Source organism: Pleurodeles waltl, chromosome 1_2, assembly GCF_031143425.1.
Source record: "Pleurodeles waltl isolate 20211129_DDA chromosome 1_2, aPleWal1.hap1.20221129, whole genome shotgun sequence".
In the NCBI taxonomy this organism is placed as follows: Eukaryota; Metazoa; Chordata; class Amphibia; order Caudata; family Salamandridae; genus Pleurodeles; species Pleurodeles waltl.
Genome location: NC_090437.1, coordinates 668,797,106 through 668,809,775, shown reverse-complemented (window position 1 = coordinate 668,809,775; position 12,670 = coordinate 668,797,106).

Genomic DNA, 12,670 nt, shown 5'->3' with positions numbered 1-12,670 from the left:
CCAAGGAGGCGTGAACCCTATGGGTCTTTGACAGGCGGAGTACCCACTGCCGCAAGAGAGGGGAGGACCTGCGCCGCTGGGCAAAGAAGACGGCGGAGGCCCAGCTGGGGCTGGCCTCCCAACAAAGAAGGGGTGCCCGTCGCACCATGACCCCCCTGATGTTCCACGTCCTGGCGGTGGCCTATCCGGAGTTGGATGGGCGCTTGAGGCCATCACAGCAGCCGCAAGGCGGTGAGTACAGATTTTGAAAGCTGACTTTGCGTGCGTTAGGAGGTACCTGGATGGGGGATTTGGGCTGTGGGTGCCCCTAGCCAGGGCTAAAATGGCAGGGTAGGTCCCTTGTTGGGCAGACTCTGGAGCACTCCTACCCCAATAGTGTAAGTGGCCATCTACTACTGGGCAGGGTCCTGTGGGTTTCTGGTGTGCAGATGCTGGCGTTAGGCATTGTACCCCATGGGCTGGTGACTGTATTAGTAAATGGTTGGGCATGGCCTAGTGCATAGAGCTGCTTCCTATGTGTTGTGTACACCAATGGTAGTGGTGTTGCTGGCATTGACCAAGTGTATCCTCTGTCTCCCCCCCCCATTTTTGCTTTGTCACGCTGTCCTTGTGTGCATTAGCATCATCTGGTGGAGGAGCAGAGGCACCGGCAACGGAGGGAGCTGCATCCTACATGGGCCTGGCGGCCGAATCCACCGAAGGTGAGGGCACCAGTGGGACGGAGGGCGAGGGGAGCACCACGACGGGGACAGGAGGGGACACCACAGATAGTGACTCCTCCTCCGTTGGAAGCTCCCTGGTGGTAGCGAACACCTCTGTGCCCACCCCAACAACAGGTACAGCTGCCAGCCCCCCTACCAGCACCACCCTCCCAGCAGCCCCTCAGCATGTTTCCCGTGCCCGCTCATCCAGGAGGGTGGGCATCTCCTTCGCCCCAGGTACCTCAGGCCCTGCCCCAGTCAGCCCTGCTGCCCTCAGTGAGGAGGCTATTGACCTCCTGCGATCCCTCTCTGTTGGGCAGCCAACCATACTGAATGCCATCAAGGGTGTAGCAGGGCATTTGCAACAAGCCTGGAGGGCATTCACTCTGGCGTGGCAGCCCAACGGAGAGCATTTCAGGCTCTGGCCTCAGTCCCTGTGTCTAGCCTCCTCCCTCCAACTTCCTCTACCCAAACACAATCCCCTCAACCCCAGCCTATCCCAAGCACACCTTCAGACCAGCATTCAACCACATCACCACACAAAAGTGGCTCAGGCAAACATAAGCACCACACTTCATCTCACAGGCACTCACACAAGCACCATACCCATGCAAACACACCAACATCCACTGCCTCCACTGTGTCCCCCTCCTCCTCATTGTCCACCTCCTTCCCAGTAGCGTCTACACTTACACCTGCATGCACTACATCTTCATCCACTACCTCCATCACCGCACGCCCATCACAACACGCCCCACACCAGCAGTCACCACCCCCACAACCATGCACACGTCCCCTGTGTCCTCTCTCACTGTGTCTGTGACCCCTCCTCCCAAAGTATACAAATGCAAGCACCCACCCACCCAACAGCCATCCACCTCACAACAGCATCCAGCCCATACACCATCACCCAAACTCAGCAGACAGACACTTCCTACAACCACGCTCTCTTCCTCCACTCCTAAACCCTCTCATCTTCCTGTCCCAATGTGTGTAAAAAAACTTTTTCTGCCAAACATTGACCTGTTCCCTACCCCTCACCTCCGTCCTTCCCCTCGGGCCAGGGTGTCCAGATCCCAGGCCAGCACCTCAGCCACCAAGTTGGCGTCCACTGTGGCCCCTGCAACTCCCAGAGGATCAAAGGGGGCACCCGTCAGGCCAGGCAGTGTGCCACCGACCCCTGCAAAGGACCAAACCATTCCGACACCTGCCAAGGTGAAGAAGGGGACAGCATGCAGCAAGGGCAAGGAGCACGACCCACCCAGCAAGGCCTCCTCCAAAACTCCAGCTGCCAGAGCCAAGGTCCCAGCAGCATCTGCCAAGGTGAGGAAGGGGCAGTAAAGCCAAGGCAAGGCACTTCAGGCTTCGGAGGCTCCAGGTGAGGGCCTGGTGCCCACCAACAGAGCCGACAGCCCCGCAACCTGTACCGCGGCCAGCACCGCCACAAGCACCGCCGCCTGCCCCCACTACTGTCAGCAGCAGCATCCCCAGTGGGCAGCCATCCAATGCTGCAGGAGACGAGCTGGTGCCTCCCTCCATCACTGGCAGCACTGGCAACTGCACCACGGCCAGCACCACCAGCATCCCCGCCGCAAGCACCACCACCTGCACCGCTGACAGTAGGACCACTACCAGCAGCTGCAGCCCCAGTGTGCGTCCGTCCAAGGCTGCAGGAGACAGCCTGGAGCCTCCCACCACCACTGGAAGCACCCTCACCAGCACTTGCACTACCACCAGTTTGCAGCCTTAGTCGTCGGAGGAAGGAGTCTGGCCCTGCCTCCATGGAGTATCATGCTACTTCGTCCATGCAAATCTCGTGCCTCATACACCCAGGTGAGGAAATGTGAACTGCCACACCCCAAGTGCTGCATCACTGGGCACAAAGCCCCCTCCAGAACCAGTGGAGAAATGCATCCACTCGCACTATCCTTGGCAGGATGAAGCACATTGGGCACAAAGCCCCCTCCAGAACCTGTGGAGAAATGCATCCACTCACCCTATCCTTGGCAGGATGAAGCACACTGGGCACAAGCCCCCTCCAGAACCAGTGGAGAAATGCAGCCACTCACCCTATCCTTGGCAGGATGAAGCACACGGGGCACAAGTGTCAAAGCCCAGCTCACCTGAGTTCTTGTTCAGTTCTGATGGAGGTTGAAGACAATCCGACCCCACCCTGAAACTGCTTGTTCCAGCACACTAGTTTTTAAAACAGTGCACTAAGAACAGAAGCTCAAGGGAAGGGGGGAAGTGGATAAAATAAAAAAGAGAGACAACACCGTTCTTGCGTTTCCACTGTTGAAGTGCTGCACAAATCTGCAGCCCTTTCTGACTTCTGTAGAAACTGGTGCCTAATGAAACATAAACAAAGAACAGATAAGTGCCACCTATTCCTAAATGGGTTCCTGACTATCCCTTTATTTATTAGAAATTCTCTTCTAAAAGTACCTCTTGGATCCTGGTCTCTAGTTTCCAGGTTTGGAATGTGTTACTGCTCTGGGATGTGTTTTCTATTACTGTAAAGCTTCTAAAACATTAAACAAATACCGTTATCAGAATTACCAATATCAAACATTCATCATAATATAACTAAAGCCTAAATTCCCAATAGCAGACTCACTTTTCCCATATTTCCAGAATCTTTTATAAAACAAATGCTGTACTTTTACATCAAAATACAGCATGTAATTTGTGCAAGTCCTTGATTTACTGTTTGCCTTGCTGTTAATGGTTTCCACTGTTCGATTCTTAAAAGTTCCATGAGAAAAAACAATGTTTGCTTCACAAAGTTCTGCAAAATATTCTTGTAACAAAGAGTTTGAATCACAATGTTCGTGGAAGGTATTTCGTTTCAAATTGTCTATACACTAATCCAGAAATTGTTGTCAAAGTTCTTTCAGGTAATAAAAGGTTTTGCACTTACTTGTTGCTGGCAAGAGATACTGATCAGTCTAACCTTGTCTTCTTTCTCTTTTGCAGGTTACTCATAGGAGAGAGGCTGAAGCAAGGAGGAACCGGAAACCGGAAGAAGGAAGAGCCAGAAGCTGCACCCATTGAAGTCAATGAAAGTCTGTAAAGAGCAGGAGTGCCAGCGCCGAGGGATCTGTTCTCAGGTAAGCGGGAGGTAGACGAGCACAAGCACTGGGTGAGGCTCAGGGGATGCCTTTTATAGACAGGGCTGGGTGTGGTTTGAAGGGCTGGGTGTGGTCCTCACATGCTGCACATGTTCTTGGAAGGTGTGCAGAGCTGGGTGTGGTTTGAAGAGCTGGGTGTGGTCCTCACATGCTGCACATGTTCTTGAAAGGTGTGCAGAGTTTCAGTTATTATACAAATGAGTTGGATTAACACATGGCCTAGGGAGGAGTATTTTAAAGAAGCCTTGGTAAAAGCAAGGCCCAATGTGTAAACAAAACAGCACATTAAACACATACACAGAAGCCTAGGGGGGGGGAAGGTGAGATAACAAGAAAGGCTTTCAATAGTAAGTTTAAAAGGGAGCTATTACAGAACCCACTAGTGCAGTGAGAGGGGACATGCTCTTTGCTGTGTACAAACCCTAACAACAAGGCCCCCTCCAGAACCAGTGGAGAAATGCATCCACTCACTCTATCCTCGGCAGGATGAAGCACACTGGGCACAGAGCCCCCTCCAGAACCAGTGGAGAAGCCATCCACTTGAGAGACTGTGGCCTTGTACTCCCCAGGACCAAGCAGTGGGCAACCCAGCCACTTGAGCGACTTGAGAGACTGTGGCTTTGCACTCCCCAGGACCAAGCAGTGGGCAAACCACCCACTAGAGAGACTGTGGCATTGCACTCTCCAGGACCAAGCAGTGGCCAACTCATCCACTTGAGAGACTTGAGAGACTGTGGCTTTGCACTCCCCAGGACCAACCAGTGGGCAACCCACCCACTTGAGAGACTTGAGAGACTGTGGCTTTGCACACCCCAGGACCTAGCAGTGGGCATGGAGCCCCCTGGAGGAGCAGTGGCATTATTCCATCTTTTGGCTGAGGTGCCGCCCCTCCCCACCCGCTTGAGATGCCTCATTGTTTTCGACCTGATGTCCCTGCAGTGTTCTCTCTGTATTGAGGCAGGAGTCAAGTGTGGGCTTGGCCCATGATTTTGGGTCCAGTGGGCCACAGACATTTGCAAAGGATAATGTACGGCCTTCTGTACATATTGTAATTGTTTGTATATACTGTTTTTCTATTTGTTACGTATATCTACCTATTTCTAAAATATCACTTATTTCACTTAATTCCTTTTGTCCTTTACCGTTCTTCCAGAGGGTAAATGTACTGTTGTTGCATGTGTTTGCTCAATTGGGGTCAGATGGGCCCGGGAGCAGCGGTTGTGGACGGATCAGCCGGTGAGATGCAGAGCGCGAACGCCATGTTTGCTGGCAAAGCCACACCTCAAACTATTTTGTTTTTATACATCATAGGCCACACTATAAGCATTGACTGGCAGGACCAATATCAATAAACAATAGACATCAAATCCACTAGTCCCCAGAATAACATATCATAGTGACATACAATAAAGATGTATTAGTCACTGTCCTACAAGCAATCTTAAGTCTACGGCCCCAAATCTTTTGGTACTTCTTGGCCTAGCACCGCCATTTGTATATTTTTTTGTCTGCTTTCCAGCAAAAGTCTGTGCCACTCCTACAGTGATTCATTACAAAATAAACGAAACAACACATGAAGAGCAACGAAGCAAGCTAAGTAAGGTAAACACAATCAGACTTCACCTAAATTTGGCTCAAGATGTTTACACTATCCAGCTGAATCAACATATCCTCTGCTGAGCTGTGCTCCATCCTCGTTTCTCTAGAGACATCTATCACTTACCTCTAGCGCCTGGGGTCATCATGTGGAGTTCGGTCCAGGGCTCACCTTGCTCGTTGAGTGGAGACACAAAATGCACCAGGCTCTGTAAAAGAAATCACAAATCATTATGGATAGCACATATCAGTCTAACATGTGGTTAATGCAAAAATAGCCAGAAAGCATTCAAAATAAGCAAGGCAGTCCCCTAAACAAAGGCCCAGAGAACTGCATCTTGTCAGTTATAGCATGTAATGGTAAAATCCACACATTTTTGTGCTACTTTGATACACTTTTCTCAATGCAAGTTGATGTAAGTGAGAGCACGTGAAAAGACCGAAGCCTACATAAAATCACTAATGAGCAAATTCCAGGCTCTTCTCATGGAAAAAAAATGCAAAAAGACCTTGATGGGAAGGTACATATATGGCCAGCAAGAGTTGTCTCTTCTGATGTTTTTAATCCCTGCTTACTTACGTGTGCCAACTTCAGAATGAGGCTACGCATACTAGAATGGTTCAGCTAGAAGGTGCTTTCTACAACGCATGATAGCAACATGGAAATTCATTTAAAATGTGTGTTTTAGTGTACAATAACCCAAAGGCATTAGTGGGCTTCAAGCAGGTATAAAAACAAAATCACAATTGATTAATCATGAATGTCAGCACACGTTAGGGCACATATGTGGATTTGGGGTTTCATAGAACATAAGCAATCATTAAGACATATATGTTAGTGAACTCACGTTCCCCCATTTTAAATTGTGAATCCTGCAAATCACATTTGAATTTTTGTCAAACGTGATTGGCTGATGAAGGGAATTTATTTTCATCCTTCATCTTAAAGTTTGCTATTTTTTTTAAAACTACAGTTTTCACACTGTGGGAAAATAGGGGCACCCAGAGGCATGGAAAACGGCATATAAAATTTTTAAAAAGTCATGTTCACCATGGTAAAACTGCAATTCCATGGTTGTCACTTTAAGCACCAGAAAAAAACATAATTTCTGCAAACAATCATGATTTTCATGAAAATTTTAACCTTTTTCAAAATATGTATAATTATTTTTTAAAACAAAGAGAGAAAAAATAGGACAGGAACACCGTTTGTGCATAATTAATGGACTTGCGCAGTGGGGGTAGGCTCTCCATGAAAGGTTGGACAAAGCTCTTCGGACAACCTGTGCTGTGCATGGCCTTTTGACTTGACCAGTGAGGTTTGGCTAGCCACAGAAGGCTGGAATGCGGCCAGCCACCATACCCCTGAACCACAATGGGCTGGCCACAAACTAAAGACTGTACGGAGTGGGGCTGACCACCCACACTGGGTCGGTGTATGGACGGGCTGCAGGCGATACACAGCGGGAGTTGAAAAAAGTGCTTTAAAAAAACATTTAATTTCGACTAAACAAAAAACTGAAAAAAACATGTGGTTTTGGCTCAAATATGCAAAAATCTGAAACTCGCCATTTATGACATTCAATGCACCCCATAACTTATGTAATTCCACACCGCAGAAACACAAAACAAAATGCAACACACCCATTTTAAAAAGGCACAGGAAAAAACACTGCATACCAGAACAAAACATGGTGGGCAATGTGAGTTATGCCATGCATTGTGTGCACTGAATATGTTGAAATAAATGAATAAACAGAATTTGTACCTCCTTCAGTTCCATTTCATATTTTATTAGGTAAGTTGGAAGTTAAAAGAAGGTTGCCAACCAAGACTGCTCACCAACTACTTGCTATGAACGGCGGTAACTATTATTGCATTTTGCAAAAGATTACTTTCTGGAAAAAACTGAGGTTGAAGTGGATCATTAGTTGACTTTGTTATGGGTAAGATTTCACCTAAAAACACACATTTAATGTGAAGTCATTGTTTCAAATGTAAAATTTAAAAAACACTCAAATTCGAAAGTTATGGTTAAGAATCACAATCCACAACAATAGTCATGCAAACCATAATGTGCACACCAACTGGATTGCTCATGCCCTCACTCTTAATGCAACAAATGAGATTGCAAACGTTATCAATAAGCATACATATTAGATTACATATTACATTACATTGATATAAAATATTGGGACAACAAGAAAACGTGAGCATTGCATTTGGGGCCTGATTCACAAGGGTAAACATACAATTTTGTGTAAGCTTACAATTGTTTGCTATTCAAAAAGGTATTTTACTTTACCACTGCAAAGTCTTCACACATAAAAAGATAAGACTGCCCTATCCTTTTATTTGCGGAATGTCTACAGTTGTGTAGTTAGCACTAGTAAAATACCTTTGTGGATAGCAAACAATCATAAACTTAAATAAAAATGTAAGTTTATCTTTGTGAATCAGGCATTGGGTGTGTGAGAATTTTTTGTTTATCATACGCTAAAAGATCCATATACTCAACTTTCCGCAGATAGTCATACCATCACTGCACACAGCCTTTGATCATGTGCTTTGGAGGTTGGCTGCAAAGCAAGGTTGTATGCTAAGTGATGTGTCCAGCCTCTAGCGGAGGCCAATCCCCACTGTGCAAGACTTTGGCCTTTGTAAAACAACATGAAACTTGGCAAATCTTTATCATGTTTGTTTTTCTCTTGGTATGCCAAGTTTTATACATAACAATCAAAGGAAAGCAAATTTCAAAGGAAGGTTACAAAATCTTCCATGTGCTAATACCCTTCGCTGCCCTAACCTAGATCTGCATGAAATTTAAGATGCCGTTAACATGTTGTCTACTCTTGAAATATTAGATATCATGAAAAAGTTTCAAGAAGAGGCAGAGTTAAGCAGAGGAAGAGGGTGTGTAAAAAGTGTTCATTTGCAAATTATTATGGTGCTGCTGTTTAACAAATGGGCATGGTATTTGTTAGTCTGCTAAAATGTTGCTCCTAGGGTAGGAATCTCACTTTTCAGGCAGATCTGACCATGGGTCAAAACTTTTTTTACTTGCCAATACCTTTGGTGCTATATCATGGGCCAGCATCAAATTTTACATGCTGTTAGCATATTTACCTTACCTTTAGTATATGTAGTTTCATGAAAATTCATTATTAGTTGACACAGTCCTGCAGGTGGGAAGGCAAAAAAGTATTAATTTGCTAATAACTTGCTAACCTGTTGCAAACTGCAAAATCTTAATGAGAACGGCTTTCAAACATGCATAGCATGGGTTTCGAGATGAAACTTTGTACTTCGGACTCGAAATAGACAATGGAAGATTTCTTACAAACAGGAATTTTAGTTTTAAAAATGGATCCATGGAATGTCTGCAAATCTGTTTACAAAGACTATCCCACCCTAACAGTCTAGCTATCTCTAACTTTAAACTTTTCAAGCCCACTGGCACCTTATTATAATGCTAATTTCTTGAAAGCTACTGATCAGATTTATTCCAAGCCTCACAAAGGCACTTCCCTGAGTAAAGTTTTACTTACATTCCACAAATGTTATAATTCCCTTCCGGGCTTCTTTCTGTAGTGGAAAGAAAAGATCCCTATGGAAGTTAACGTGGTAACTGCTGCTTTTTGACCGCCCCATAGTGTACCTCAAACTTGATGAGTTTGTTTGAAACTCAAAATACTACAAGCAAATTAACCATGGTAGGTGCCTACCAAGTGTTGCACAGATCTGTAAAACTGCAATGTTTTTAACCCTTGCGGTTTAATTTAGTACCCCCTTCTTTTTTGCCACAGGCTAGATAAGGAAGACTGCTAGAAGCAATAAGCATTTTGTTCAGCACCTGAGCCCTCATTGGGGCAGCAGTCGTGCCCTACACGTCTTATCATTGATTCATTCATTTGATCTGCATGAAATCCGAGATTACTGCATTGACCTTAATGTGCTAAGAGTCTCCACATTTAATATAGATTCATTATAGAAAAACAAAGTTACCAGTCCATGAAAATGTTTTTGCACTCCTCTCAACTTTATCCCACACCCCTGATGGATCTGCACAAATGCAACAAAAATGTAGAGATGCTACCTGCATAATTCTGTGTAATTTAATCAAATAATGCCATATTTATTAGCAAATGAAAATACTTTTGACTTCCAATTTAGATGTGCCCCTTTTGACGAATCTGCACAAATTTAAAAATACAAAGCCACAGCCAAACATGTTAAACATCCGCTAGATTTTGTACAAATTGATCAATCAGTACTAAAGGTATGGGCAAATTAGAAATACTGCTCTAACATTTAACATTATCTTGTCCAATCCAAGCAACTCTTTAGAAGGTAATTTCTCGAACACAACTGAGCGTTTTAACAGCAAACCAACAAACAGCACAATCCTTGAGCAAAGTTGTAATTTTCTGACAGGTTTGGTCTAATTCTGTTCCATCTTTTCTCTGTATCAAAGAGCAAAGAATATTATAGTTGTTAAAAATGAAAATTCACAATTTTTCTTGCCCCAGCTTGATAAAGACCTGCACAAATTTTGCTATGAAAGACCCTCAATTGACAAACTGGATGAACGTTTTGGGGAGTTTCATGCAGTCTCTTTGACTAGCACTAAATTGATTATAAAAACAAAAAGTGCATTTCCTATGGGAACTCTGAGTCAACCATAATCACAATGTAAATACGTGTATGACCCATCCTCCAGGACCTTGTTGCTCCTCCATAATTCATAGGCAGTGGATGCGGTGCGTTTCTGATGAGGGGACTCATAGCTAGCTTTACTGACAGAAACAGCAGCTGTGATAGTTGTTTGTCAGTTGACAAGGTGCCACAGCTGGCCTTCTTACGCCACTTGAGATAACTCCTAAAGCTTCAACGATAATGATTCTATTTAAAAAACATAAACACACAATTTTGGGGTTTGTCTTTTGAAAAATAAAAATGTTACTATGTTCCTTATGCTACCAAGGCATATGGAACATGGTGATTGTATTCACATGAAGTGCTCCTGCTATGTCAATGGAAGTATTTTTATTGAAAAAACCACGCTAACCCAAAGTTATTCAAATCTATTGCAAAAGTAGGATTTCCAAATTTAAATCCAAGTTTTGCTTCTCTTTCATAACAAATACTACAAAACAGAATTATGTGAAACCTGGCAGGAATATACACCTTTTCTCAGAATAGTTATTTTTGTTAGCTTTGGTGTGAATCAATTCAGTCATTTTTATAGCTATTTGCATTGCAGGGTGAGCTTGTAAACATGCACAAATAGATTTGAAAATAATGAGCAAATCTTTAGGAACTGTTTGCAAGGCAATTTAAAATTTAAAACAAATACAGATGGCAGTGAGAGCTATTTTCCATTGTGCTATTTTTGATCACATGCCAGTAGTGAGCAATGGACATGAAACTGTTCACAAACCACTGCGATCTGAACAGGTGTGCCTTGAAACAATTTGGAGTGGTAACCATAGTGGTTAACAAACAGTTTAGACACTTGTGGTGATGGGAACATTAACATTATGCAACACTGGAGAACTGGAACCAAACGTTAGATATCTTGGAGAAGCATATGATGACATCTGCAGCTCAGAAAAGCTGGATGGCAGTTGTGCAGGGATCTTGTCTTAGTCCTGTGTGCATAGATGTAAAATGTCTCGTGACTTTTCTTTCCTTTAATACATTCCTTACTGTGCAGCCTGATGGTGTCCTAGCTGCTGGTGTCTTAAGAACCACCAGAGATTGTAAACTTGTCTGCAAGATAAGCAGGGGTGCTGGTTGTGGTGGCTATGTAAATGATGCAGCTTGTTTTGAAAATGGTGCTGAAGAGTAAGGGGAGCCAATGGAGTTCCATTAGGATGGGATGAAGTGATCATATTTCTTCAGGCTTTGGGATGAGACATGTTGTGGTGTATAGGATGCCCTTCAGGATTACCAGTGTGGAGTCAGGGAGCGATGGAGAAGAGTGTTACTGCCATTGCAATGTGAGAATAGTCACTTTTTTAAATAAACAGTTTGACTTTCTTTAGAAGAGAGGGCTGCTAACAGGCTTTGCTTTTTTCACAATGTGTTCCCTGGGGGTATGGTTTGTGTCCAAAGTGAATCCAACTGTCTTGGCATGTCCTTTAACCAGTTTTGTACTGTTTTTTGTTTGTTTGTCTTGGCAAATAACAGGACCTTTGTCTTGGATGGGTTGAATCTCTGGTAGAGGCAGATGTCTGTGATGTCTGGCGTGTTTAGTACTGCAGAGTGACGTTAATGAGCATGAGATGGAATGTGTGTTTATGGGTATTGGGTAGTTAGTGTAATGAGTACAAGGTTGGATCTATGTGTTGTGAGAATTCTATGTAAGCATCTGGGTCATCTAGATCTGGATGTGGCTGTGGGGACTTGCAATAGCGGTGCTGGGACATGCCTGTGACTTTACTTTACCTGGTCATGTTCTGGATCAAAGCCCTTCCTGGTCCTTATAGGCCCAAACATGCAATATCCTGTTTGAGTCCGTTCTTTGCTCTGGGATGCCAGGTGATTGGACGCCCTGAAGTGTTGATTGAAGTAGGGTGAAGACGGGAAGTAATGTCAATTTCTGTGAAAATGGATAATCAGAAATTGAGGACCTGATTTAGAGTTTTGCAGAGAGGGTTACTCCTTCACAATGATCCTGTATAGCATGTTGCAGTGGTCTTCAAACTTTTTAATTGCCCCCCCATCAAAAATAAATTATCGGGCCTCCTACAAATTTTTCACAATCATTGTAATAGTTTGGCAATGTTTAAATATGTGAAGGCCTATTTAAACATTACAGTTAAGTTCTGTTACTTTTTTAAAAATGCAATCAAATTAATGATGTCAAACATACTTTTCTGGTCAGGCACATCTTACTAACCGTAAAAGTATCCACAGTGTTAATATATGCAGGTGGGGGTTTTGAAGAGCATTTGGAGCCCCTTCCCTTTTGGCACATACTCCCAGCTTGAATATAAATGACAAAACATGTTAGTGTTGGCCCATTACAGAGCGGTTTACTGCTGCTCATTTTTTAGCTTAAAACAAAGCTCTCTTATCAGCATAATGCTTCTTTTGGCCAGAGCATGGCACCTCCCCCTAGGATCACTCGAGGCCATCCCCCAGGGGGATAGGGGAGAGGATTGGGGGGACACTCCCCAGTTTGAAGACTCCTGGCCTAGGGAGATCTTAATATGGCGCTGGATATCTCACTTTTGT